At 38.1% G+C, this 27,352-nt stretch overlaps 1 pseudogene; it reads left to right on the top strand.

The window, feature by feature from the left end:
- The first annotated feature begins 1,175 nt into the window (after window positions 1-1,175).
- On the top strand, window positions 1,176-27,352 carry LOC130682146 (NF-kappa-B-activating protein-like; annotated as a pseudogene).

The following is a 27,352-nucleotide window of genomic DNA, read 5'->3' as shown; positions in this document are numbered from 1 at the left end:
AAGGCCCAGAGGCCATCTAGCTATTAGTAGACTGGGTTTGGAATTTCCCAGCAAACTCATTGTGCCTTCAAAAATTAAAGTCACTAGTGTTCAAATGCTCTTTCATTTGAAAGCAATGTGAAATGAATAAAAATAATCACCATTAACTGTTTGCTGCTGAACTAGCCTATGATGGGGCTAATTAAAGAGGCTGGACAAGAAAGGGGTTACAAATTACTTTTGCTGGGGCACTCTGGTGGAGATGAGTGTCTTGGAGGATAAACACTCAGTTTTTCACTGGGCTGTGAATTTAACTGGAGTGTATCAAGCTCAATTTATTAACCCAAAATTTGTACCCTGTAAGTTAACTGGGCAATATGGGGCCCGGACATCATAGCTCACTGCCAATTTCCATAAAGTCTATTTAGTTTGGTTGGTATTCTAAAGGAAAAAATTGTGTGTGTGTATACACATACCTCAGAGATAACTGTTAAGTTCAGTTCCAGACCATTCAATAAAGTATCTCAGTAGAGTGAATCAAATGAATGTTTTGGTTTCCCAGTGCACATAAATGTTGTTCACACTACACTCTACTGTTAAGCCTGCAATGAAATTTATGTATAAAAATACAATGTACAGACTTAATTAAAATTACTTTATTGCTAAAAAATGCCAACCATCATCTGAGCTTTCAGAGAGTCATAATCACTGATCACAGATCATCATAACTAATATAATAATAACGAAAAAGATTGAAACGTTACAAGCATTACTAAAACCTGACACAGAGACACACTGTGAGTAAATGCTGTTGAAGAAACTATGTAAGGTTGCCATAAAACTTCAATTTGTAAAAACGCATTATCTTCAAAGTGAAATAAAACGAGGTAAGCCTATATATACACTCCAACACACATACACATGTGACAGATATATGTATTACACTGGCTTTGTTGTTCATACCGATGCTCAGTGAAACGTGTTCTGGAATCAACCGTCCCTCCTCAGGGAGGTCAACCAGAGGCAGAAGAAAGAACGAGGTCTCCTGTGCAGTTTAGACGTGAGCAGCCTCACTAACCGGAACGATGGACGGATCCGCTGCTCCACCGGCCTCTTTATGCCGATACACACATCCTGTTCCTCTGGGGGACGGCCTAGGTCCGGGGGGGGGGGGTGGTTTGCGGAAGTACCCGGAACTGTTTGCAAGGTTCCGGCAGCCCGGCAGCTGAGAGCTCCTTCGGTTCCGTAAGCGCCCGTTTCTCCTGCTGTTTCGGAGAACGAGCGGCAGTGATGGCTCCGGTGTCTGGTTCGCGCAGCCCGGAGCGGGAGGCCGCAGGCTTCGGGTGGGGAACGCCGCAGTTCGTTGAAGAGCCCCAAGCCCAATAAAGCCACCCGCTCCCTGCGGCGCCGCCGCTCGCGCTCGCGTTCTTGCTCTCGGTCGGGAGACCGGAATAGCCTCAGCCAAGGCTCCCGAAACCAGTCCTGTCGCTCCCGCTCGCGGTCACGCTCTCGAGAGCGGCCCTCTGCGCCACCGGGCACCCCCTTCGCTTCTGCCTCCTCGTCCGCCTATTACGGCGGCTACTCGCGCACCTCCGGGGGCGACAAGCCGTGGCCTAGCCTTCTGGACAAGGAGAGGGAGGAGAGCCTGCGGCGGAAGTGAGTGACACGGGCGCACCTTCGCTGTGAGGAGCCCACCTGCCTTCAGAGCCCGCCTCGTCTTTCATCTTTCTAACTGTTGGCATTTCGTGCTCGCTGCCTGCCTGTGTCCATTTTCTTCCCTTCCTTCAGTCTACCCGCGACAACACCTTATTCGCCCTTTTCTTCCCTTAGACTTTCACCCACCCGAGGGCCGCATCATTCAGTGCCCTGGTCTCTCCCTACCCTCTTGTCCGCCCCCCCCCCCCTTATTGTAGCAGACATGGCCGAGAGCCAGACCTACGGGAATTGAAGCGTTTGCTTGGTTTTGCCATAATTCGCGATCATGTTTTTATGCCCCACAAGTTCATGGAAAGGAGGAGCACTACTTAATTGATCATAAAATTAGCAGTGCCAGGCAACTTGTTGAATGGTCAGACAGGTTTGAGATACCATGATATGTAAGTGGCAATATTTTTTTAGTGAGATGGGGAAGACTGAGATAAGGGGTTTAAATTGGAGGGTAGAAAAGCCTCTGAGAGAAGATGACTGAATGTAGAAAAACTGATCTTCTAAACTGTAGGTTAGCCTAAATTGAGAAAGGTCTTGTTGAGATCAGCCTTCATTGACAAAGACCTTGTCAGTCTTGACTATGAAAAGTGAGGTCAGGGTGTTCAGGTCTCCTATAAGGAGAGTGAGTACTGGAGTGGAAGAACGGATAAATTAAGAAGCAGAAAGGAAAAGGGTTATAACTTTCGCTGTGTAAGTGTTAATATCTAAAGCTTATATGAGTGTTAAATTATCAGGCACTGTAGTAAGTGCTTTTACATGTACTGTGTTTAAGAAAAAACAAGAAATATAAAAGTATTACAGGCATTGAGGGTCAGGTTAATGTCCAGTAGCTGGGAGATGTCTTCTTGAATCTTTTCCCTCCAGAAGTGGGAAGTAATAAGGCATAGTGATGAAGAGGAAAGGCTTCAGAATTAGATCGCCCAAGTTGATGGGAGAAGCAAAGTACGGTTGATAGCAGAACACATTTCACTGAGCATCAGTGCTTTACTAGGTAATAGTGTTAAGTTACTTAACCCCTGTGGGCTTAATTGCTTAACAACTTAAAAAGGGATAAAATTAGCACAAAGTCTCTCAGAGCTATGTGATGATTTAGGGCCTGGAACATAATAAATAGTCCTTAATTGTTAACTGTTAGGGTTTGGTGCATGGGGGCAGAAAAAGGAAAAAGAGGCCTGAGTTAAGTTTGGAGACATAACTCTCCAAATAACATTTTTCAGGAAGTTACCCCCACACTGTGTCAATCAAAAAGCAACCAGCTTCTTAAGGGACAATCCTCACCAAAGGATGTTTGGAACCTCTCACATGAAATTTGCATTTGTACATTTAATACATATAAGATAAATAATTTATCTAAGAGTACAGATAAAGCCAGGTGGCAGCAGGGATGAGACCTTGACTGCATACTCTTTCCTGCCTGTCAGGCATTCTTTCCCCGGTATGCATGTCCCAGTTTCAGGTTTTTAAGTGTGTCCCCTTATAGACTGTTTCCTCAAGGGGGTAAACTGAGTCTAACTGTGTGATTATACCACGTTTTCCCATGAATAAAGAAGTAAAAACTGGTTTATTCAATCAAACCAAAATAAATTACATTTACTTTGTAAAGGTGTTTTTTTAAAAAGAGTCACAAGCAGCTAAACTTTGTGGAATTGAGCCCTAGTTTTTTGTGTTTGTTTATTATGAGAGAGAGCAAAAATTAAGAGAAGAAATAAAAAATAAATGAGAAAAATTTCCCATGTCCTCCAAGAGCAGATAGAGAATATATTCCTTTTCTAAAAAGGAACTAGGGAAAACAGAGAAAACTAGCCCTGTATGCCACTGAGTACAATTTTTATTTAAAAGTTTGTTTCATTTTCAGTGCTCCTTTGATTTTCTACTTGTAATGCTTTATTTTTTAGCTATCTTCTTTAATTCCTGAGTTTCTTTGAATGGAATGTTTGACCAAATCACAAGAAGAGACTTCTCTTTACTCTCAAGAATGTGTATAAGCAAATGAAGTTACTCCCAAATGTAAAACTGTTTTCTGTCACATATTGCAGAAGATGAAATGGGCAATTAGGAGCTCTGCCGTCTTTCAGCAGAAGGGACACACTTGACAGCCTCCTAGCCTCTTTGTAGTCTATACCATTTGATAATACTATCAAAACATCAAATTCTCTGAGTTTACATTTACACAAAGTTTTCATTAATTTAAAGTTTAAAATGTAAAGGGAAAATAGGACTTAACTGGACTTCTTTGAATTTGATGATATATTTAGTAAACAGAACTTAGGCCATGGAGTTATAATTTACACACCTATATTTCTAGGAGATTAAGTGAGAAAGAGGGGATTGGAGAATTGGGAGCTCCTGAAGTATGGGAACTTTCTCCAAAGAATCCAGAACCAGAGTAAGTGATTGAAAGCTTTTTGTAATAAATTCCACTTAGTGATGATAAATGATCTTTTCAATGTATTTTTAAATTCAGTTTGCTGATATTTCTTGTTGAGGATTTTTGCATCTATGTTCACAAGGGATACTGGTCTGTCACTTTTTTGTAGTGTCTTTGTATGGTTTTGGTATTAAGGTGGTGTTGGCATCATAGGATGAATGTGGAAGCTTTCCTTCCTCAGTTTTTGGAATACTTTGAGGATAGGTATTAACTCTCTAATGTTTGGTAGAATTCTCCTATAAAGCCATCTGGTTCTTGAATTTGTTTCTTGGGAGTGTTTGATTACCAATTCAATTTTGTTACTAGTAATTGGTCTGTTCAGATTTTCTTTTTCAGACTTGGAAGATTGCATGTTTCTAGGATTTATCCATTCCTTCTTGACTGTCCAATTTGTTGGCATATAATTTTATAGTAATCTCTTATAAGCATTTGTACTTTTGTGGTGTCAGTTGTAACTTCTCTTCCTTCATTTCTGAATTTGAGTCCTCCTCTTTTCTTGATGAGCCTAACTAAAAGTTTACCCATTTTGTTTATCTTTTCAAAGAACCAGCTCTTCGTTTCATTAATTTTTTGGTGTTGTTTTCTTGTCTCTATTTCAATTATTTCTACTTTAATCTTTTTTTTTTCTTCCCATTACTCACTTTGGGTCATCTTTTTCTTTCTAATTCAGTTAGGTGTAAAGTTAGATTATTTATTTGAGATTTTTCTTGTTTCTTTAGGTAGGACTATATTGCTATTCCCTCTTAGAACTGTTATTTTTGCATCTCAAAAAATTTTGAACCATTGTGTTTCTATCTTCATTATTCTACAAGTATTTTTAAATTTCCTGTGATTTTTCTTTGACCTACTGGTTGTTTAGTAACATGCTGTTTAACTTCCATCTGTTGGTGTTTTTTCCAATTTTTTCCTTGTAATTTATTTCTAGTTTCATATCATCATGGTCAGAAAATTTTCAGTCTTCCTAAGTTTATTTAAGTGATTTCTATTTTTTAAAATTTATTGAGACTGGTTTTGTGGCCTAACATGTGATTTGTCCTGGAGACTGTTCCATGTGCATTTGAAAAGAATGTGTGTTCTGCTGGTTTTGGATGTAATGTTCTGTATATGTTAAGTCCATTTGGTCTAATGTGTTGTTCAAAGCCAGTGTTTCCGTACTGATTTTCTTTCTGGATGCTCTATCTATTGATGTAAATGGGGGTATTAAAGTCCCCTACTATTACTGTATTACTGTCAAATTCACCCTTTATGCCTGTCAATATTTATATATTTAGCTAGCCCTATGTTGGATTCCTAGGTATTTACAGTTATTATAACCTCTTCTTAGATTATCCCCCTTATCGTTATGTAATGCCCTTCTTTGTCTATTGTTACAGTCTTTGTTTCAAAGTCTATTTTGTCTGATGTAAGTATTGCTACCCCGGCTTTGCACATTCAGATAGAAAGTTCTACCACTTAAGCACCTTCACATTTAGTCTGTTTGTGTCTTTAGGTTTGAAGTGAGTCTCTTGTAAGGAACATATAGAGGGGTCTTGCTTTTTATCCATTCAGTCACCCTGTGTCTTTTGCTTGGAGCATGTAGCCCATTTACATTGGAAGTAATTACTTGTAGATGTGTACTAATTGTCATTTGATTCTTTGTTTTCTGGTTGTTTTTGTAGTTCTTCTTTCTTGTTTTCTTCTCTTGCTCTCTTCCCTTGTGATTTCATGGCTTTCTTTAGTGTTATGTTTGTTTTCCTCCTCTTCATTTTTGTTTATTTATTATAGGTATTTGGTTTGTTTTTACCATGAGGTTCATATATAACATCATATGTATAGAGTTGTCTTTTATAAGGTGATGGTCACTTAAGTTCCAACACATTCTAAATGCACTACATATTTACTTGCCTCACCCCACCCATGTTTTCTGTATTTGGTGTCATATTTTACATCTTATTATTTTGTGTATCTCTTAAGTAATTACTGTAGATATAATTAACTTAACTACTTTTGTCTTTTCACCTTCATACTAGCTTTGTAGGTCGTTGGTCCACTATTTTTACTACATGTTTACCTTTGCCATTGTGATTTTCCTTTCATGATTTTTCTGTTTCTAGGTATGGCCTTTTCTTTTCCATTACATAAGTCCCTTTAACATTTTTTAAAGGGCTGGTTTGGTGTTGATCAGCTCCTTTAGCTTTTGCTTTTCTGGGAAATTCCCTGTTTCTCCTTCAATACTGATTTAGAACCTTGCTGGGTAGAATAGTGTTGGTTGTAAATTTTTTTCAGTGCATCGAATGTATCATGCCACTCCTTTCTGGCCTGTAAAGTTTCTGCTGAAAATTCAGCTCATTCAAGAAATAACAATTATTGTGAGGATGTAGAGAAATGGGAAACCTCCTACACTGCTGGTGGGACTATAAATTGGTGCAGCCATTGTGGAAAGCAGTATGGAGGTTCCTAAAAAGACTAAAAATAGAAATACCATATGACTCAGTAATTGCACTTCTAGGAATTTACCTGAAAAATCACAATCTCTGATTCAAAAAGATATATGCGCCCCATGTTTGTTTCATGTTATTTACAATAGCCAAGATATGGAATTAACCAAAGTGTCTGTCAATAGTTGAATGAATAAAGAAGATATGGTACATATATACAATGAAATATTACTCGAAGCATAAAAAGGAAAGAAATTATTCCATTTGCCACAACAAGGATGGAATTAGAGGGTATTATGCTAAGTGAAATAAGCCAGGCAGAAAAAGATGCCATATGATTTCACTTGTATGTGGACTCTAAAAACCAAACAAACAAAACAATCGACTCTGAGACACTGAGCAGCGACTTGTGGTTACCATGGGGGAAACTTTGGGGTGGGCGGATGAAATATGTGGTGTGGGATAAAGAGGCCCAAAATCAGGGATGAAAGTGTAGCATAGAGAATACAGTCAATTCTGTAACATTTCTGTGTCGACAGATAGTAATCACACTAGTTGGGGAGAGGATTTAATAATGTGTATAACTGTTGAATCACTGTATTGTATGCTTGAAACCATTGTGATATTGTATATCAACTATACAACAAAGTACTTCAATTTTTTAAAAATTAGTTCATAGTATTTTGGGGTACACTTACATGTAACTAGTTGTTTTTCTCTTACTGCTTTTAAGATTCTCTGTCTTCAAATATTTACATGTTGATTATAGTGTGTGGTGTGTGAATCACTTTTGGTTCATCTTATTTAGGACTCTCTTTGCTTCCTGGACTTGGATATCTCCTTCATCAAGTTTGGAAATCTTTTAGACATTATTTCTTCCAATCGGTTTTCTGTTTCTTTCATTCTTCTCCTGAAACTCTGATAATATGAATGTTAGTATGTTTGACATTCCACAGGTCCCTTAAGCTTAATATCCTCATTTATATTTTTTTGTCTTTTCCTGGTTCACTACTGTACCTTTCAGATCACTTCTGCATCATTTAATCTGCTGTTGATAACCCTATTACCCTCTTAATTAAAAAAAATATTTTTTATTGACATATAGTCAACATATTAGTTTCAGGTGTACAGAATAGTGATTTGACATTTATATACATTACAAAATGCTCACCATGGTAAGTGTTGTTACCTTCTGTCACCATAAAAATATATTACAATATTATTGGCTATATTCCCCATGATTTATTTATTTTTAACTGGAAATTTGTACTTCTTAATCCCCTTCATTTATTTCACTTTCCCCTTTCCCCACCCCTCTGACAGCCACCAGTTTGTTCTCTGTATGAGTCTGTTTCTAGGTTTGTTGTTTGTTTGTTTTTTAGATCCTGCGTGTAAGAGAAATCATATGGTATTTGTGTTTCTGTGTCTGACTTATTCCACCTAGCATAATACCCTCTAGGTCCATCCATCATGTCACAGATAGCAAGATTTCATTCTTTTTTATGGCTGAGTTATATTCCTTTGTGTGCATGTACCACATCTTTATTCATTCATCTATCGATGGACACTTAGGTGGGTTCCATATCTTGTCCATTGTAAATCATGTTGCAATAACCATATAGGCTCATGTACATTTTCAAATTAATATTTTCATTTTCCTCAGGTAAATACAGAAGTGGAATTACTGGATTGTATGATATTGCTGTTTTTAATTTTTTGAGTAATCTCCATATTGTTTTTCACAGTGGCTACACCATTTTGCATTCCCACCAACAGTGCACAAGAGTTCCCTTTCTTCCGCATCCTTGCCAACAGTTGCTGTTTCCTGTCTTTTGGATAGTGGCCATTCTGACAGGTGTGAGGTGATAGCTCAGTGTAGTTTTGATTTGCATTTCCCTGATGACTACTGATGTGGAGCATATTTTCATGTTTTGTTGGCCAACTAAATAGACAGATAAATGTGTATTCAGTTCCACCAATACATTGGATATTCACCCCTTATTGGATATATCAGTTGCAAATGTATTTTCCCATACAGCATTTATATGTGCTCTAATATAAATATCCTCTCTAATGTGTTTTCCATTTTAGTTACTTTTTAGCTCTGAATGTTTTTTTAAAATATTTTTTTATCTCTTCTTTAAAGTTCTCACTGTGTCCATCCATTCTCCTCCTGAGTTTGGTGAGCTTCTTTATGACCACTACTTTGAACTCTTTATCTGGTGGATTGCTTATCCTCTGTTTCATTCAGCTCTTTTTCTGATGTCTTTGGCTTACCTTCCCTTTGGAGTATACTGATTTCCTCATTTTGTCTGATTCTCTGTCTTTGTTTCTATGTATTAGGTAGATTAGGTATATTTCCTGGTCTTAAAGGAGCGGCTTAATGCAGAAGATGTCCTATGGGGCCTCCTAGTGCAGACCTCCATGATCACTTGAGTCAGGTAACACAGGGGAGTCCTCTGTGTCAGCTGCATACACCCTCCTGTTCTGCCTGGGTCACAACTGGTGTAGACATGCTGATGCACAGGGCTGTACCCTGGTCCACTGTCTGCTAGGCCTGACTGTGAGTGCTACAACATGCTGGGGTGTGGGGCTGGCATCTGGCCCATCTGCAGTTGCTGCAGCCCACTGGTGGGCAGGGTTGGCCTTCAGTGCAACTGGCCATGAGGCCCATCTGCAACAGCTACTGGCACTGGTGTGTGGAGCAGGCCTCTGCTGTGTGGGTGGCTGTGAGGTCCAGCTGTGAATGTTGCAGGTGTTCTAGTGTGTAGGGCTGATAGTCTGGGGTGGGAACACTTAGCCACTTAGCGGCTGTACTGGTGCTGGCCAGGGTCATCCACCAGGTGTGGCAGGGTGAAGAGCTAATTGGGAGGAGTTCCAGGGCAGGCAGGTTAGTGAGACAAGTCTTCAGGGGAACACCAAGGACATGCAAGTGATTCCAGTCGATAGAGAGGTCATAAATGGCAGCACCAGGTCAGCCGGGTAGAACGGAATTGAAATAAAAATGGTGTCCATCGACATTTCCATCCCAAGGGAAAATTGCAGTAGATCCCTGCCCTGCCTGCACATACACAAGATTAGTCAATAGGTCATGTTCATGTATAATCCAGGCACTTTTCAAAATGCTCCCTCTGCACTGAGCCTCAGAGCAAGGGATATTGTATGCACACCATTTAAGATTGGACTCAGTTTCTCTCTGCCCTCTGGGTATCACAGACATAAGTCCTATTGGTTTTCAAAGCCAGGTATTATTGGTGCTTATCTTCCCAGTGCAGGTCCACCAGGCTGTTGTGCTTGGACATCTTGTTTCTCAGAGAGGGTTTCTGTGGTCATGATATCCCTCCTCCTTGTGGGTCACAACCCCAGGGGTGTTCATTCTGACTAGACCATGTCTCTATTCCTCTTACCCATCTCACTGTGGCTTTTTCTTTATGTCCTTAGTTGTGTAAGATCTGTTCTTCTAGTCTTCTGTTTTTTTTCTCAGCTATAATATCTCTATAGGTACTTGAAGATTTTGGTGTGTCCATGGAGGGAAATAAGCTCACAATATTCCTGTTATGCCATGTGGATCCCCTCTCCTATACAACATTTTCTTCATTCATTCATCCACCAGTGGACTCTTATGTTGTTTCCATATCTTAGCTATAATAAATAATGCTGCTGTGAACATGGGGGTGCATATATATTTTCAAGTTGGTGTTTTGTTTTCTTCAGATAAATACCTGGAAGTGGAATTGCTGGACTATATAGCAGTTGTATTTTTAATTTTTAAGGAACCTCCATACTGTTTTCCATAGCGGCTGTACCAATTTACATTCCCACCAACAGTGCATGAGGGTTCCCCTTTCTCCACATTCTCACCAACACTTGTTATTTCTTGGGTGTTTGGTAATAGCTATTCTAACAGGTGTGAGATGTTATCTGCATTTCCCTCATAATTACTGAAAATAAGCATCTTTTCATGTACCTATTTGCCATCTATATACCTTCTTTGGGAAATTTTCTATGCAGGTCCTCTGCTCATTTTTTAATTGGATTGCCTGGGTTTTTCCTTTTGCTATTTTTTCTTATTGAAGTATAGTTGATATACAATAGTACATTGGTTTCAGGCATAAAACATAGTGATTCAAAAACTAAATTCATTAGTAAATGCTCACTCTGATAAACTGTCACACAAAGATACTACACTATTATTGACTCTATTCCCTATCCTGTACATTTATCCTCATGATTGGTTTATTTTTGTTTTTTATTGCTGAATTGTATGAGTACTTAATATATTTTGGATATTAACCCCTTACCAAATAACATGATTTATAAATAATTTCTCCCAATGTATATTCATTGTTGATGGTTGCCTTTGCTGTGAAGAAGTTTTTAGCTTGATACAGCCCCACTTGCTTATTTTTGCTTTCTTTGCTTATCTTTTGGTGTCAGATTTAAAATCATCTCCAAGACTATGTCAAGGAACTTCCATGGAAGAAAATAAGCTCAAGATATTCCTGTTTTGCCATGTTGATCCCCTCTCCTATACAACATTTTCTTCATTCATTCATCCACCAGTGGACACTTATGTTGTTTCCATATCTTAGCTATTGTAAATAATGCTGCTGTGAACATGGGGGTGCATATATCTTTTCAAGTGGTGTTTTCTTTTCTTCAGATAAATACCTGGAAGTGGACCTATGTTTCCTTCTGGGAGTTTTATGGTTTTAGGTCTTAAATTCAACTCTTTAATCCATTTTAAATAATGTTTGTGTATGGTGTGAGATAGTGTTCCATTTTTATTCTTTTGCACATGGCTGTCCAATTTTCCCAGTACCATTTATTGAAAAGATTGTCTTTCCCGATTATATATTTTTGCCTCCTTTGTTGTAAACTAATTGACCGTATATGAGTAGGTTTATTTCTGAGCTCTCTGTTCTATTCCCAGAGGCATTTTTAAAAATGAATATTCCAATATGGTTTTGTTCAGAAGATTTTCCTATATCAAATTATCTGAAGGCTTAATGCTTTCTTTTTTTCCTAACTTTTTCTCTCTTTGGTGCTATTGATAAGCTTCTTCCTCCCTGTCTTCCATTTCTGTGTCATCTTTAGGTTGAGTTGATACATTGAGTTTACAAGTAAACTTGTCATTTGTGACGGGGTGATAAAGCATTATTATCTAAAGTTATTCTTATAGATGCCTTTGGAAACACTCATAGAATCTGCACTCGAAAAATTAAGAGTTCGAAGGAACCCTAAGAATAATTTCTAGGCAATTCCTGAATTGTTCCGAATGTGATCTTCAGAGGAAAAGATTATATGATATAGAAATTCCCTTTTAAATTATTGTAGAATTTTAATAACGCCCATTTGCAGAATTTTTTGCAACAGAATGATATCTTCTGCTGTAGTTTGTCAGGTGCTTCATGCTCTGGGGAGACAGACAGGTGCTGCTCTGCCGTGTGGCCTTTGCACACAGAGAATAGAGTTAGGAAGTCCTCCCACAGCCTTCTTGACTACAGTTCTTTGAGTTTCCTTATGGTTCATGACCTTCACCCGGTGGTTTCTTTTGAAAATACTAATCTCATGTGCTGCTTTCACTCAGGAAATAGCACTTTGTAAACTCTAAGGCATTATGCAATGTAAACGATTATTATGTGATTATGAAGGTGGTAGATCCTTGAACTGTACAATTGTAAATGCAGTCCAGTGTTTGCTTTTAATGTTTCTCAATCAATTTGTTCCTGAAAATTTTCAAGCCTATACTTTTATACTCCATGGTCTATATTTCATCACTTTTCTGATGCTTATAACTGTTTTCCTTAAATTCACCTCTGATGAACATACACCAGTAGAGGACGAAGGGCCAAAGAAATGTACCACTTTGTCTTCTACCTGAGAAGGTATTCTTTAAATACAGAGCTTTTTTTATTGAGGAGTTACAAAACACATTTATATATAGTTGAATATTGGACGTCGCTTTTATTCAAATTGCCTGTCATATATTCCTTTTCAGTATTTCAAATATAATAAAATTGGTACTCAGAAATTCCTCTTTAGAAGTAAGTTTTTTATTTCTGCTTTATGTAGAAGAAAAGAAGAAGAAGAAATCTAGTCATTCAAAAGAAAGGTCCAAGAAAATGAGAAAGAAAAACTCATCTAAAAGAAAACATAAGAAGTATTCTGATGATAGTAACAGTGACTCTGATTCTGAAACAGACTCCAGTGGTAAGAAAGACAGCATCATTCTGCAAACCTAGCTTCCAACCAAGTTGTGGTTCTTAAAGCTTATTTTAGAGGAAGGTTTTAAAAACAACAATAAGGGACAAGAGTTTATGAACACTCACTCACTGTGCCAGCCACCCTGCTTAGTACTTGATATTCACTATTGCTGTTCAGTACACACAGTGGTAACTGTTGGATACATCTTAGAGATGGGAAATGGAGGCAATAGAGCAGTTTCCAAGTACCGCACTCAGGGACACACAGTTGGGATTCACACCTAAGCAGTATGGCTCCAGATTGGTTGTGTGTAATCGCACAAGGCATGTGGCATGGGAGCAAGTTGGGGTTGGGTTCTGAGACACGTGGTGCTGAACCAAACCATACAGGCTGTGTCTGCTCAGCAGAGCAGCTCTTCTGTGAAATTCTCACACTCAGTGGGCACCTTTGTGCAGTTTTCAAAAAGGCACATCGTAAAAGACCCCTTCCCGGCAGCTGATTGTGAAAGACACCTCCTGTAGGGTGGCACATCACAATAAGCCATCCTTTTGTGCCCTCTCCTGGCTGTTGCTGGACAGAGGGCGCCTCCACTGGGGACACATGACACAAAGGTGCTCCTTCCGCTGATGTCACCAGGGTTTCCTGGCCCCCCTTGTCACTTTCCTTCCTCACTGCCGGAAGACGGAACTTCTGTAAAGCACAAATCCTAGCAGGTCAGTCCCCTACTTAAAGTCCCTCAGTAGCTCTCCATAGCCGTCAGGGTGAAGTTGGGTCCTGACCGATGCCTCAGTAATCACATAGACCTGGGTCTCTCTCTTGCAGCATCCTGTAGCCTGAGAACTACTTTCTGTCTCCTCAGTATTCCATGGCCTTTCTCTTGATTCTGTTACTTGGCACAGAGAGTCTTATCTGCCCACGACACCAGACCCTCCCTCCATGTGGCTTGGCTTACTCATCTCAGCAATGGGTGTGCATTGCTTTTTTAAAAACCTGGTTTTTGAAAGAACTAGCTTAAGAATCACCTTCTCCTGGGCAACCATTCCTCAATTACCCTCCCCAAATCAGCCTGCTTTTGAGACTCCTCTATATGCCCAGAGCACCCAAGATTTTAACATTTGTTAGCATTTTGACATATTTGTTTAAAAAATGTGAGTTTTTGTGGAGATACTGAAAGTAAATTACAAATATCACTGTACCATCCTAAATATTTCTGTATACACCTCTAGAACACAAGGACATTTCCTACTTAATCACAATACTATTATCTCATACAGTAAAATTAATAACAACGTCCTGTATCACCTAATACTTTGTGTGACTTTAATTCTGTGTCCCCAATGCCTAGCACATTTTGTGATGAGTAGCAATAAATGTTTGAATTAATTTCTATGTTTCAGCAAATCGGGCAACAGGATATTTATCTACTCAAAAGTTTTGGGGTTTTAGAGTTTAATTTTTTTTAACTATAATGTGGTTTAATTTGCAGATGATGATGCAAAAAGGAGAGCAAAGAAAGCCAATAAAACAGAAAAGAAGAAATGCAAATTGTCAGTTTTTTCCTTCAATTTTTATTTTGAAAAGTTCAAATATATATAAAGTTATGTAAGATATTAAGTAAAATAATATGATGATCCCCCATGTAACTATCACCCAGCTTGATAATTATCAACTCACAGGAAGTCTCCAGTGACCCCATTATTTTGAAACCAATCCAAGATATCATTTCATCCGTAAACCAGCATGTTTCTCTAAAAGATAGATGTTAGTTTTGTAAAAAAAACTGTAAGCACAATATTACTATCATGTCTGAAATATTTAACAGTAATTTGTCAGTTCTCAGTTTCTTGTCCAGTTTATTCAAATTGGGACCCAAAGTGCAATTGGTTGATATATCTTGTACATCTCTTTAAATCAATAGGTTCCCCTTTTTGTTCCTGCATTTTATTCATTGAAGAAATCAAATCATTTACCTTAGAATTTCCTGCAGTATGAATTTTGCTGATCATAGTCTTATAGTGTACTTTTAACATGTTCTCTGGCTTCTATGTTTCCTATAGATTGATAGTTAGGTCTAGAGACTTGATGAGGTTCAGATGTAAATTTTTGGCAGGAGTACTTTTTAGCTGGTATTGCATACTTCTGTCAGGAGGAAAATAATGTCTGGTTGTCTCTCTTTGTCATACTAACAGCCATTGATGGTCATTGCCTAAGTGGGATTGCAAAATATTGATAGTCTAATTCTGGCCTACATTCTTCATTTATTAGGTAGATAATTCTATAAGAGAAGCCTACCCTCAGCTATTTGGTTACCATGAAATTTAGTTTATATAACAAGGGCACAATAATGGCTTACTTCAATTTTTTTTGTTTTATGACTTTTCAAAATAATGATTTGGTTTCACTTCCTTGATTATGAAAACAAATTTGATACGTATTTAAGCTATTACACTTTAAATTATTGATGCTCAAATTGGTAAAAGCTGTTTTTTAAACACTTTATTTCCATTATCTTTCCGTAACATGAAAATTGTATTTCATTTGTCTCTGAAGGGATCCTTTTTTATCTCACATTTTTTAATTTTGTTATCATTAACCTACAATTACACGAAGAACATTATGTTTACTAAGCTCCCCCTTCACCAAGTCTCCCCCACAAATCCCATTACAGTCACTGTCCATCAGTGCAGCAAGATGCTGTAGAATCATAACTTGTCTTCTCAATGTTGTACAGCATTCCACATTTACCCCCTCCACATTATACATGCTAATAGTAATGCCCCCTTTCTTTTTACCCACCCTTATCCCTCCCTTCTCAACCTTCCTCCCCAGTCCCTTTCCCTTTGGTAACTGTTAGTCCACTCTTGGATCCTGTGATTCTGCTGCTGTTTGGTTCCTTCCGTTTTTCTTTGTTCTTATACTCCACATATGAGTGAAATCATTTCGTACTTGTCTTTCTCCACCTGCCTTATTTCACTGAGCATAATACCCTCTAGCTCCATCCATGTTGTGGCAAATGGTAGGATTTGTTTTCTTCTTATGGCTGAATAATATTCCATTGTGTATATGTACCACATCTTCTTTATCCATTCATCTAATGACGGACACTTAGATTGCTTCCATTTCTTGGCTATTGTAAAGAGTGCTGCGATAAACATATGGGTGCATCTGTCTTTATCAAACTGGGCTGCTGCATTCTTAGGGTAAATTCCTAGAAGTGGAATTCCTGGGTCAAATGGTATTTCTATTTTGAGATTTTTGAGGAACCTCCATACTGCTTTCTACAATGGTTGAAATAATTTATATTCCCACCAGCAGTGTAGGAGGGTTCCCATTTCTGCACAACCTCACCAACATTTGTTGTTTGTCTTTTGGATGGTATCCATCCTTACTGGTGTGAAGTGATATCTCATTGTGGTTTTAATTTGCATTTCCCTGAAGACAAGTGATGTGGAACATCTTTTCATGTGTCTGTTGGCCATCTGAATTTCTCCTTTGGAGAACTGTCTGTTCAGATCCTGTGCCCATTTTTTCATTGGATTATTTACTTTTTGTTTGTTGACGTGTGTGAGCTCTTTATATATTTTGGATGTCAACCCTTTATTGGATCTGTCATTTATGGATGTATTCTCCCATCCTGTAGTGTACCTTTTTGTTGTATTGGTGGTGTCCTCTGCTGTGCAGAAGCTTTTCAGATTGATAATGTTCCACTTGTTTATTTTTGCTTTTGTTTCCCTTGCCCGGGGAGATATGTTTGGGAAGAAGCCACTCATGTTTATGTCCAAGAGATTTTTGCCTATGTTTTTTTCTAAGAGTTTTGTTTTCATTACTTACATTCACGTCTTTGATCCATTTTCAGTTTACATTTGTGTATGGGGTAGGACAGTGATCCAGTTTCATTCTCTTATGTGTAGCTGTCCAGTTTTGCCAGCACGATCTGTTGAAGAGACAGACATTTCCCCATTGTATGTCCATTGCTCCTTTATCGTATATTAGTTGACCATCTGTGTTTGGGTTAATGTTTGGAGTCTCTATTCTGTTCCACTGGTCTGTGGCTCTGTTCTTGTGCCAGTGCAAAATTGTCTTGATTACTATGGGTTTGTAGTAGAGCTTGAACTTGGGGAGTGAAATCTCCTCCCACTTTATTCTTCCTTCTCAGGACTGTTTTGGCTATTTGGTGTCTTTTGTTGTTCCATATGAATTTCGAACTATTTGTTCCTGTTCATTGAAGAATGCTTTTGATAATTTGATAGGCATTGCTTCAAATCCATATATTGCTTTGGGCAGGATGGCCATTTTGACAATATTAATTCTTCCTAGCCAAGAGAATGCGGTGAGTTTCCATTTTTTAGTGTCCTCTTTAATTTCTCTTAAGAATGTCTTACACTTTTCAGGGTATAGGTCTTTCACTTCCTTGATTAGGTTTATTCCCAGGTATTTTGTTCTTTTTGATGCAACTGTGAATGGAATTGTTTTCCTGATTTCTCTTTCTATTAGTTCATTGTTAGTCTGTAGGAAAGCCACAGATTTCTGTGTGTTAATTTTGTGTCCTGCAAATTTGCTGAATTCCAATATTAGTTCTACTAGTTTTGGAGTGGAGTCTTTAGAGTTTTTTGTGTACAATATCATGTCATCTGAAAATAGTGACAGTTTAACTTCTTCTGTACCAATCTGGATGACTTGTATTTCTTTGCTTTGTTGAATTGCCATGTCTGGGACCTTCAGTACTATGTTGAATTACAGTGAGGAGAGGGGCCATCCCTGTCTTGTACCAGATCTCAGAGGTAAAGCTTTCAGCTTCTCACTGTTTAGTATGATGTTGACTGTGGGTTTATCATATATGGCCTTTTTATGTTGAGATACTTGCCCTCAATGCCCATTTTGTTGAGAGTTTTTTTCATGAATGGATGTTGAATTTTGTCAAATGCTTTTTCAGCATCTATGTATATGATCATGTGCTATTTGTCCTTTTTCTTAATGTGATGGATGATGTTGTTGGATTTTCAAATGTAATGTAACATACTTGCATCCATGGAATTTATCTCACTTGGTCATGGTGTATGATCCTTTTGATATATTTTTGAAATCAGTTTGCTACTTTTTTGTTGAGTATTTTTGCATCTACGTTCATCAGGGATATTGGTCTGTAATTTTCTTTTGTTGTGGGGTCTTTGCCTGGTTTTGGCATTAGGGTGATGTTGGCTTCATAGAAGAGTTTGGGAAATTCCCAAAGGTTCTGTTTTTTGGAAATCTTTAAGGAGAATGGGTATTATGTCTTCTCTGTATGTCTGATACATTTCTGAGGTAAATCCACCTGGCCCGAGGATTTTGTTCTTGGGTAGTTTTTTTGATTACTGATTCAGTTTCTCTGCTGGTAATTGGTTTGTTTAGATTTTCTGTTTCTTCCTTGGTCAGTCTTGGAAGATTGTATTTTTCTCGGAAGTTTTCCATTTCTTCTAGGTTTTCCAGCTCTTAACATATAGGTCTTCATAGTAGTCTCTAATAATTCTTTGTATTTCTGTGGAACGCACTGTGATTTTTCCGTTCTCGTTTCTGATTCTGTTGATGTGTGTTGACTCTCTTTTTCTCTTAATAAGTCTGGCTAGAGGCTTGTCTATTTTGTTTATATTCTCAAAGAACCAACTCTTGGTTTCATTGATTTTTTTCTATTGTTTTATTCTTCTCAGCTTTATTTATTTCTTCTCTGATCTTCATTATTTCCCTCCTTCTGCTGACTTTAGGCCTCATTTGTTCATTCCTGGAGATAATTTATCTCTCTCTGCATCAGATTCTATGCATTCCTGTTCCCTGGTTTCTGTTCCATCTATGGCTTCTTGCCTCTCATCCGTTCTGCTTTTAAATCCTTACAGAGATTATTTTATTTCTGTAGTCTCCCTCCCTACTTTGTCTGTTAGCTCTTGCATTTTTCTCTGCAGCTCCTTCTGTATGGTTATGACCTTTATTTTGCATTCTTTTTCAGGGACATTGGTTAGGTCTATCTCTCCATGCTCCTTCTCAGCGGTTGTTCTTTTTCCAATTTTGATCATTGTGATGTTAGACTATTCATTTTGGATTTTTCTTCCTTCTTTAAATATGCCTGGATTGCTATATACTTTGCTCTTATGACTGCTTTTGCTGCATCCCACACAAGTTGAGGCTTTCTGTTGTTGTTGTCATTTGTTTCCATATATTGCTTGATCTCTATTTTAATTTGTTCATTTATCCATTGATTATTTAGAAGCATGTTGTTAAGCCTCCATGTGTTTGTGAGCCTTTTTGCTCTCTTTGTACAATTTATTTCTAGTTTTATACCTTTGTAGTCTGTAAAGTTGGTTAGTAGGAGTTCAATCTTTTTGAATTTACTGTGGCTTCTTTTGTGGCTTAGTATGTGGTCTATTCTGAAGAATGTTCCATGTGCACTTGAGAAAAATGTGTATTCTCTTGCTTTTGGATGTAGAATTCTGTAGATGCCTTTTAGGTCCATCTGTTCTAGTGTGTTGTTCACTGCCTCTGTATCCTTACTCATTTTCGGTCCGGTGGATCTATCCTTTGGAGTGAGTGGTATGTTGAAGACTCCTAAAATGTGTGCATTACATTCTGTTTCCTCCTTTAATTCTGTTAGTATTCGTTTCACATATGTTGGTGCTCCTGTGTTGGGTGTATATATATTTATAATGGTTACATCCTCTTGTTGGATGGAACCCTTTATCATTATGTAAAGTCCTTCTTTATCTCTTTTGCTTTCTTTGTTTTGAAGTCTATTTTGTCTGCAAATACTAGTACTGCAACACCTGCTTTTTTCTCCTGGTTGTTTGCATGAAACATCTTTTCCCATCCCTTGACTTTTAGTCTGTGCATGTCTTTGAGTTTGAGGTCAGACTCTGGTAAGCAGCATATAGAAGGGTCTTGCTTTTTTATCCATTCTATTACTCTGTGTCTTTTGATTGGTACATTCAGTCCATTTGCATTTAGGGTGATTATTGAAAGATATGTACTTATTGCCATTGCAGGCTTTAGATTCATAGCTACCAAAGTTTCAAGGGTAGCTTCTTTAGTATTTTACTGTCTAACTTAACTCGCTTAATGAGCTCTTATAAACACTGTCTGATGGTTCGTTGTTTCTCTCCCTTCTTATTCCTCCTCCTCCATTCTTTATATGTTGGGTGTTTTATTCTGTTCTCTTTTGTGTTTCCTTTGACTGCTTTTGTGTGTAGTTCATTTTATTTTTTGCCTTTATTTAGTATTTGGTTGTTCTGCTTTCTTTGCTGTGATTTTATTTTCTCTGTTGACATCTGTTTACCCTTCAGAGTGCTCCAATCTAGAGAAGTCCCTCTAAAGTACCCTACAGAGGTGGTTTGTGGGAGGCAAATTCTCTCACCTTTTGCCTGTCTGGGAATTGTTTAATCCCTCCTTCATATTTAAATGATAATCCTGCTGGACATAGTATTCTTGGTTCAAGGCCCTTCTGTTTCATTGCATTAAACATATCATGCCATTCTCCTCTGGCCCATAAGGTTTCTGGTGAGAAGTCTGATGATAGCCTGATGGGTTTCCCTTTGTAGATGACCTTTTCCCTCTCTCTCGCTGCCTTTAATACTCCGTCCTTGTCCTTGATCTTTGCCATTTTAATTATTATGTGTCTTGGTGTTGTCCTCCTTGTTTCCCTTCTGTTGGGAGTTCTCTGTACTTCTGTGGTCTGAGCGACTATTTCTTCCCCCAGTTTGGGGACGTTCTCAGCAATTATTTCTTCAAAGACACTTTCCATCCCTTTCCCTCTCTCTTCTTCTTCTGGTACCCCTATAATGCGGATATTGTTCCTTTAGGATTGGTCACCCAGCTCTCTTAATATTGTTTCATTCCTGGAGATCCTTTTATCTCTCTCTGCGTCAGCTTCTATGCGTTCCTGTTCTCTGGTTTCTATTCCATCAATGGCCTCTTGCATCTTAGCCATTCTGCTTTTAAATCCTTCCAGAGATTGTTTCATTTCTGTAGTTTCCCTTTCTACTTTGTCCGTTAGCTGTTGGATTTTTCTCTGCAGCCCCATCAGCATGGTATGACCTTTATTTTGAATTCTTTTTCAGGGAGATTGGTTAGTTCTATCTCTCCGCGCTCCTTTTCAGGGGTTGTCTCTGTGATTCTAGTCTGGATCAAATTATTCTGCCTTTTCATGGCGATAGAGGTAGTTGTGTGGAGCTGTCGCGTGTGTCGGCTGGGAGAACATCCCTTCTTGCTAGTTTGTGGCCTTCCTCTCCTGGGAGAATGGCGACCCCCAGCGGCCTCTGCTGGGCAGCTGCATGCAGATAGGGTCTCTGATTCCTGCCTGGCCACTGTAGATCTCCACAAGGTTGCTGTGTGTGTGGCCGCTCTCAGGCTGCTGCTCCGCTGCGGCAGAGACCCCCTCTTGGAGGGGGAATAGGCGGGAGGCTGTTTATCGCCATGAGGGACCTCAGAGCTGTGCTGCCGCCCGGGTGGTTAGGGTGCCTGGAGTTCCCTGAGATTCCCAGCTGCTGGGCTAAGTGTCCTGGGATGCTTCCGTCCAGCTGTGGGTACCCTGTTCCTTTAAGACTTTGAAAAACTACTTGCTTTTCTTTTGTCCCAGGGGCACTGGCTGCAGGGAGGCACTCACAGGTTACTGTCCTGTTTCCCTAATATCCAGCACCCCACGCACTGTGTGTCTGTGCTTCTTGTGCGGATGACTAGGGCTGGTTATTTAGCAGTCCTGAGCTTCCTCTCCCTCCCCACACTGATTCCTCTCCTCCCACTGGGAGCTGGGGTGAGGGGCGCTTGTGTACGGACAAGCCATACCTTGTACCTTACCCCCTTCATGAGGCGCTGGGTCCTTGCAGGTGTATATGTATCCTGGCTGTTATCCTGGATCTTCTGGTCTCTCTTTTAGGGATTGTTGTATTTGTTGTATTTTCAAAAATTTATATGGTTTTGGGAGATTTCCACTGCTCTGCTCACGCTGCCATCTTGGCTCTGCTCCCCTGTAGGAATCTTTTTAATAGGGAAACATGATTTAGTTAAATAAGTTAGAAAAAAAATTAATAAAAATCCTTTAACAAGTTTGAATAAGATGAGAATTTAAATCATTTTAATCAGTCTTTTCATTGCCTTGACAAAATGAGATGGCCTTTAACATGGGAATATTAAATCAATTTGTGTCAAATTATAATCATTACAGGAAGAAATTCAAGAAAAAGAAGTCAAAGAAGAGCAGAAAGATTCCAGTGATTCAAGCTCTAAAGCTTCTCAAGAAGAGTTTCTGGGGTACCCCTGGAATGATTGATTAAGTAGGTTGCTTCTGATAGACCCAGATTCAAAACCCAGGAAGCATACTAACCGAGTAGTCAAAGTGTGAGTATGTTTCTGAACATCCTTCAAGCAGAGCCTGAAGGACTCTCAGATTTAGTTGGCCCAGAGGCTCCAAAAACACTTGTCTCTCAAGATGATAAACTTCTGAAGTAAGTAACAGTATATTTATAATATCTAAAGTACCTTCCCAAAAGTATGGCCCTAACTTACCTTTCTAAGCTTATCTCCTTCTACTCCTTTGTTTATACCCCAGGTTCCAACTGAGAAGAACTGAAACTTCCCTGTATTTACTGTTCACTTTCCGACTTTGTGCCTTGTTCACCTTATTTCTTCTCCCAACATGCCTTACCTTCTATTCCCAGCCCTGGTTTCTTTACTGCCTCCAATCTCGCCCTGTTAAAATCCTTACCTTCCGTCAAAGCCCTTTTCAAAAGGACGGGGCATGTGCAGATTCCCAGTACCTTTCCTCCATAGGTAGGTATGATTCCTATCCCTCTTTAATCCTGTAGTCTTCACAGCATTTTCTATTTCTTTTGTGCAGTGTATTGTATATCCTATTTTGTGTTGCTATTAATATCCTTATTAATATGTAAATTCCACAAGAGCAGATATTACTTTTATATTACAGGCTTTGAGTTTAATAGGTATTCAAGAAGTAGTCAGTGAATTAAATGAAGGGATGGTAGTTTTTAAAGTCCCATTGAATGAACATTAATGCTTGTTATTATATAGCATTGTTATTGGTTATAAGTCTAAAAGGTATGCAAATTTGAGATACATTTTTTCTTTTTTTATTGAAGTATAGTTGATGGAGAAATTTATGTTGGTTTCAAGTATACAGCACAGTACTTCAGGAATTACACACATTATTAAATCCTCACCCCAATGAGTGCAGTTACTATCTGTCAACATAGGAAGATGTTACAGAATCATTGACTATATTCTCCATGCTGCACTTCCATCCCCATGACCTATTTATATTATGATTGAGATTTTTGTACCCCTTTATCTCTCTCACCCTCCACACTCACCCACCCCAACCCTTCCCCCATGGTAACTACCAGTCACTTAGCTCTGTGTCTCTGAGTCTACAGCTGTTTTGTACATTCTGTTTTGTACTGTTTTTAGATACCATGAATAAGTCATATGGTATTTGTCTCTCTGCCTGGCTTATTTGTCAGTGTTGTCACAAATGGTCCGGTTTCTTTATTTTTTTAAGACTGAATAATGTTACATTGTCTATATGTATCACATCTTCTTTATTCATTCATCTGTTGATGGACACTTTGGTTGCTTCCAGAGATATATTATTTCTTTACTTTTTTTTAATAGAAAAGGAATTCACTAGAGGCAGAAGCCATAAACTCAAGGTCTATGGGGATAAGTTGATGGTTATAAATCTGTACTCAATACCATAGTTCTTTTGTTCTTCCAAAGTATGTCTGTATTTCTGGATAGTTATTTAGGACACAGTGCAATGTTCACTAACTCAAGAAAAGTAATACTGGGTTTCTCAGCATGCTGCCACTCAGCAACAGTTATTCCTACTGTTTTGTGAGGGAAGGTGGTTTTTTTGTGCTTTCTTTAGAAGATCACCTTTTTGTAATGGACCTTTTTTGAATTCAGAATTACTTTGTAGCTATGATCATGCGCTGCTACCTGGTGAAGGTACAGCTATGACTGAACATGTAAAAGCTGGAAACATACCCCACAAAGAGGTGAAATTAGCTTGACAAGTGAAGAAATTGCATCATTTGAGCACTCAGGCTATGTAATGAGTGGCAGCAGATATGTTCTTTCCACTGAGGTCTGTTTCCATGATTAGATATTTTCCTCTTTCTTAGTTCCAGAATTATGTTTTGGTGATTGGTTTTCATTAAGTGACTTTTCCAAATGAAAAGTAGAACATAAATATTAGTTTAGTATTGGTTTTATTGTTACAAATGTGGTTGCCTAAAATTCCAAATATGTATGTACCTCTGCCTCAAACTCAGTTGTATCTCCAGCTTCAAAGAATCCATCTTTCCAGTGTCCTTTCCTAGTTTGTCTTTTAGTTTAGACAGTTTATCCTCTGAGGATATAGTTAAATTCAGGTATTTATCACTGCCCTATGAGGAATGTGGCATTCTGGTAGTTAGGAAAGCATTTTCATAAGTCAGTGTTCCTGTTTTCTGAGTTTTTCTCCAGTTCTCTGTGGAGTCAGAGAATGTGGACCCTGTAGTTCTCTGTGAACACTGAGATTTGAGAGCAGAAAATGGTAATGACAGACATCAGATTCAGCATGGGAAAATGAATATAAAGTTATGGAAGATAAAGAAAAGTACCAGGAGGAAAAGGAATAATGAACTGATAGGGCATCAGGACCAAAACAAAACTGAATTTTGGATTTTTTTAACTTTTATGGGCTTTTAAAGTAGGTGCATATTTTAAAATGATGTTGGAGGCAAAAGTGTGCGGAACCCCTGGAGCACCTCCAGAATCTTGGAATTCTGAGGATCAACATTTGAAAATGTTATATCTGAGTTGTAGCACAGTATGAAAAGAAAAATAAATTAGAGGCATAAGAATTGGAAAGGAGGATGTAACTCATTTTTTGTGAATATGATTTTTTACATAGAAAAATGATTTTACATAAAAATATGAATTTTTTCATAGACACATACTAAAGAATCTTCAGATGAATTATAAATAATAGAAGGGAGTAACAAATGGTTGGATGTAAGGTTATCCGGCACAAAAATCAGCTGCATTTTTGTGTACCAGGAAACAACTAGAAAACGTATTAAGTAAAAAGGAAACATTTATATTAAGTTCAGAGAATATGAAGGATTTAGGAATAAACCTTAAGAAAACACATCCAATGCCTCTGTAGGGAAAACTATAAAGCACTTTTAAGAGACATTAAAGAAGACCTAAATGAATGGAGAGGTACCTTGTCCCAGGATAGGAAGGCAACATTGTAAGTTTTTTCCAAGTTTATCTGTTCATTCAGTGCAGTTCTAATCAAAATCACAGAGTTTTTCATGAAACTTAATAAGATGGCTCTGAAATTGATGTGTCAGACGAGAGAGCCGAAAAGAATGGCCAGGTCACTTCTGAAGAAGAATAGGAAGATGAGATTTGCCCTACCAGACATGAGGATCTATTATGAAACATGGCACTTTAGAAAGCATGGAGGGAACAAACGAGTTGTTCAGTGGGATGAAGTAAAGAGCCCAGAGGCAGAGCCATACATGTATGGACATCGTTTTATGAAAGAGATGGCATGTCAGATCAGTGGGGAAAGAAAGGTATATTCAGTAAATGGAGGAGGAAAAATGGTTATCCATATGGAAAATGAAGTAGAACCCTCACCAAAATCATACAGCTTAAGGACTTAAATGTCAAAACAACTTTAACCCTCCTTGTATAAAATATGAGCAGATATCTATTATATCTTAGGGTGGGAAAGCATTTCTTAAGGAAAACAATAAACATATACTAATCAAAATAAAATGACAAGTTCCAAGCTAGGATAACGTCTTGCAGTACACACAACTGATAAAGAGTTAGTACTGAGAATCTTTAAAGAATACCTGTAAATAACTCAAAAGAAGAATGAGAGAAAGACACAAGCAGGCATTTGATAGAAGAAGAAATATATGTGGCCTACACATATACAAAAATTTCTCACTATCATGGGAACTGAAGATCAAAAGTGTACTGATGTACCATTTTACACCCATTTGATAGATAAAAATTCAAACAATGCCAAGCATTTGAGAGGATGTGGGTCTACAGGATCTCTTAAATATTGCTATTAGTGATATAAATTGGTACAGTCATTTTAGAAAACAGTCTGAGATTGTCTTGGGAAGTTGAGCATTCATATGCTTTCTGACCCAGCAACTCTATACCTAGAAACCCAGGAGAAAATCTTTCCCATTTACTAGGAGATGTGAGCATAGATGTTTATTTCAGCATCATTCACGTAGCACTTCTTTCAAATAAACAGCCTTTCTCACTGTACCCTGAGCAACCTAAGTGCATTGTCATCTCTTTGACTGTCCATCCTGCCACTCCCCAAGCTTCACACTAACTTAAAATGATTTTCCCCTCTTGCCCTTTCTTGGTTTTCTCTACTTTCCGAGACATAGCTAAAGCTTAATTTTGAACTGGTTTTGTGGGATTGAGTTACATACACAGTTGACCCTTGAACAATGCAGGAGTTGGGGTACCAATCCCCATGCAGTCCAAATTATATAACTTTTGGCTCCCTACAAACTTTATGAGTAGCCTACTGTTGTCCAGAAGCCTTACAGATAACATAAACACGTATTTTATATGTTATATGTATTATATACTGTTGTATGCTTAGAATAAAATCAGCTAAAGGAACAACAGTGTTTTTTCAAATTGTTACAAATCTACAAAAAACTTCTAAGTATATTTATTGAAAATAATCTGCATATAAGTGGACCCTCAAATCCATGTTGTTCAAGAGTCAACTGTGCATTAAAGAGGCAAGTTTTCATGAAATTTTCCCTCCAAACCAGTAGGCCTTTTGAAAGTAATATAACGGTTTCCCTCTGCCTCTGCCCTTATACTTCCGTATTTGACCCTTGTGTTAAATCTCTATTTTCTGAGATACTACTGGATTCTAAGGAAGTTAAATTCATCCATAAAACTCACTAGAGACTCAACGATAGATTTAGACTTGGTTCATTTGGTTATATGATAAGTTAGAACCTTGAAGAATTTTGAGTTGATCATCAACTTAAATCTTTTCATCTGTCCTACTATTAATTCCACAAAGGCAAATGCTACATATCATATAGAAAGTTTAATAATTTTCCCGTTTCTGATTGTTCTACAGGAAACAACAGAAATAGACATATGCCTGTAGTATCTGAAATTTAATACATTCCTGATGTTGACAGAGCCTCAGAAATCATTATTTGAATACTAGAAATGAATCAAAGGATGCATCAGTTGATAAAACAAGTGATCTTTTAAAAATTGAACCCATAAACCGTTCCTATTTGTCAGCTTTCAAAATAGAACACCCTTTGTTAAAAAATGATTAGTGTGGAAGTACCATGAGAAGAATTCCTGAGAAATTAAGCCAAAAATAAAATTATCTCCAGGCATCACCAAATGGAGGCTGTGCAACTGCAGAAAGAAAACCAGATCAATCATGCTGATGAGAAGAGAGCCCTGGCATCCTTTAACCAAGAAGAGAGGTGAAAGAGAGAAAATGAGATCCTGGCCAGTGTTTGAGAGATGGTATACAAAAAAAATTAAAGGGAAAGATGACAAATAA

This window comes from Manis pentadactyla, chromosome Y (assembly GCF_030020395.1).
Source record: "Manis pentadactyla isolate mManPen7 chromosome Y, mManPen7.hap1, whole genome shotgun sequence".
In the NCBI taxonomy this organism is placed as follows: Eukaryota; Metazoa; Chordata; class Mammalia; order Pholidota; family Manidae; genus Manis; species Manis pentadactyla.
The sequence above is the reverse complement of the archived record's forward strand: the minus strand, read 5'-3'. Positions and strand labels throughout refer to the sequence as shown.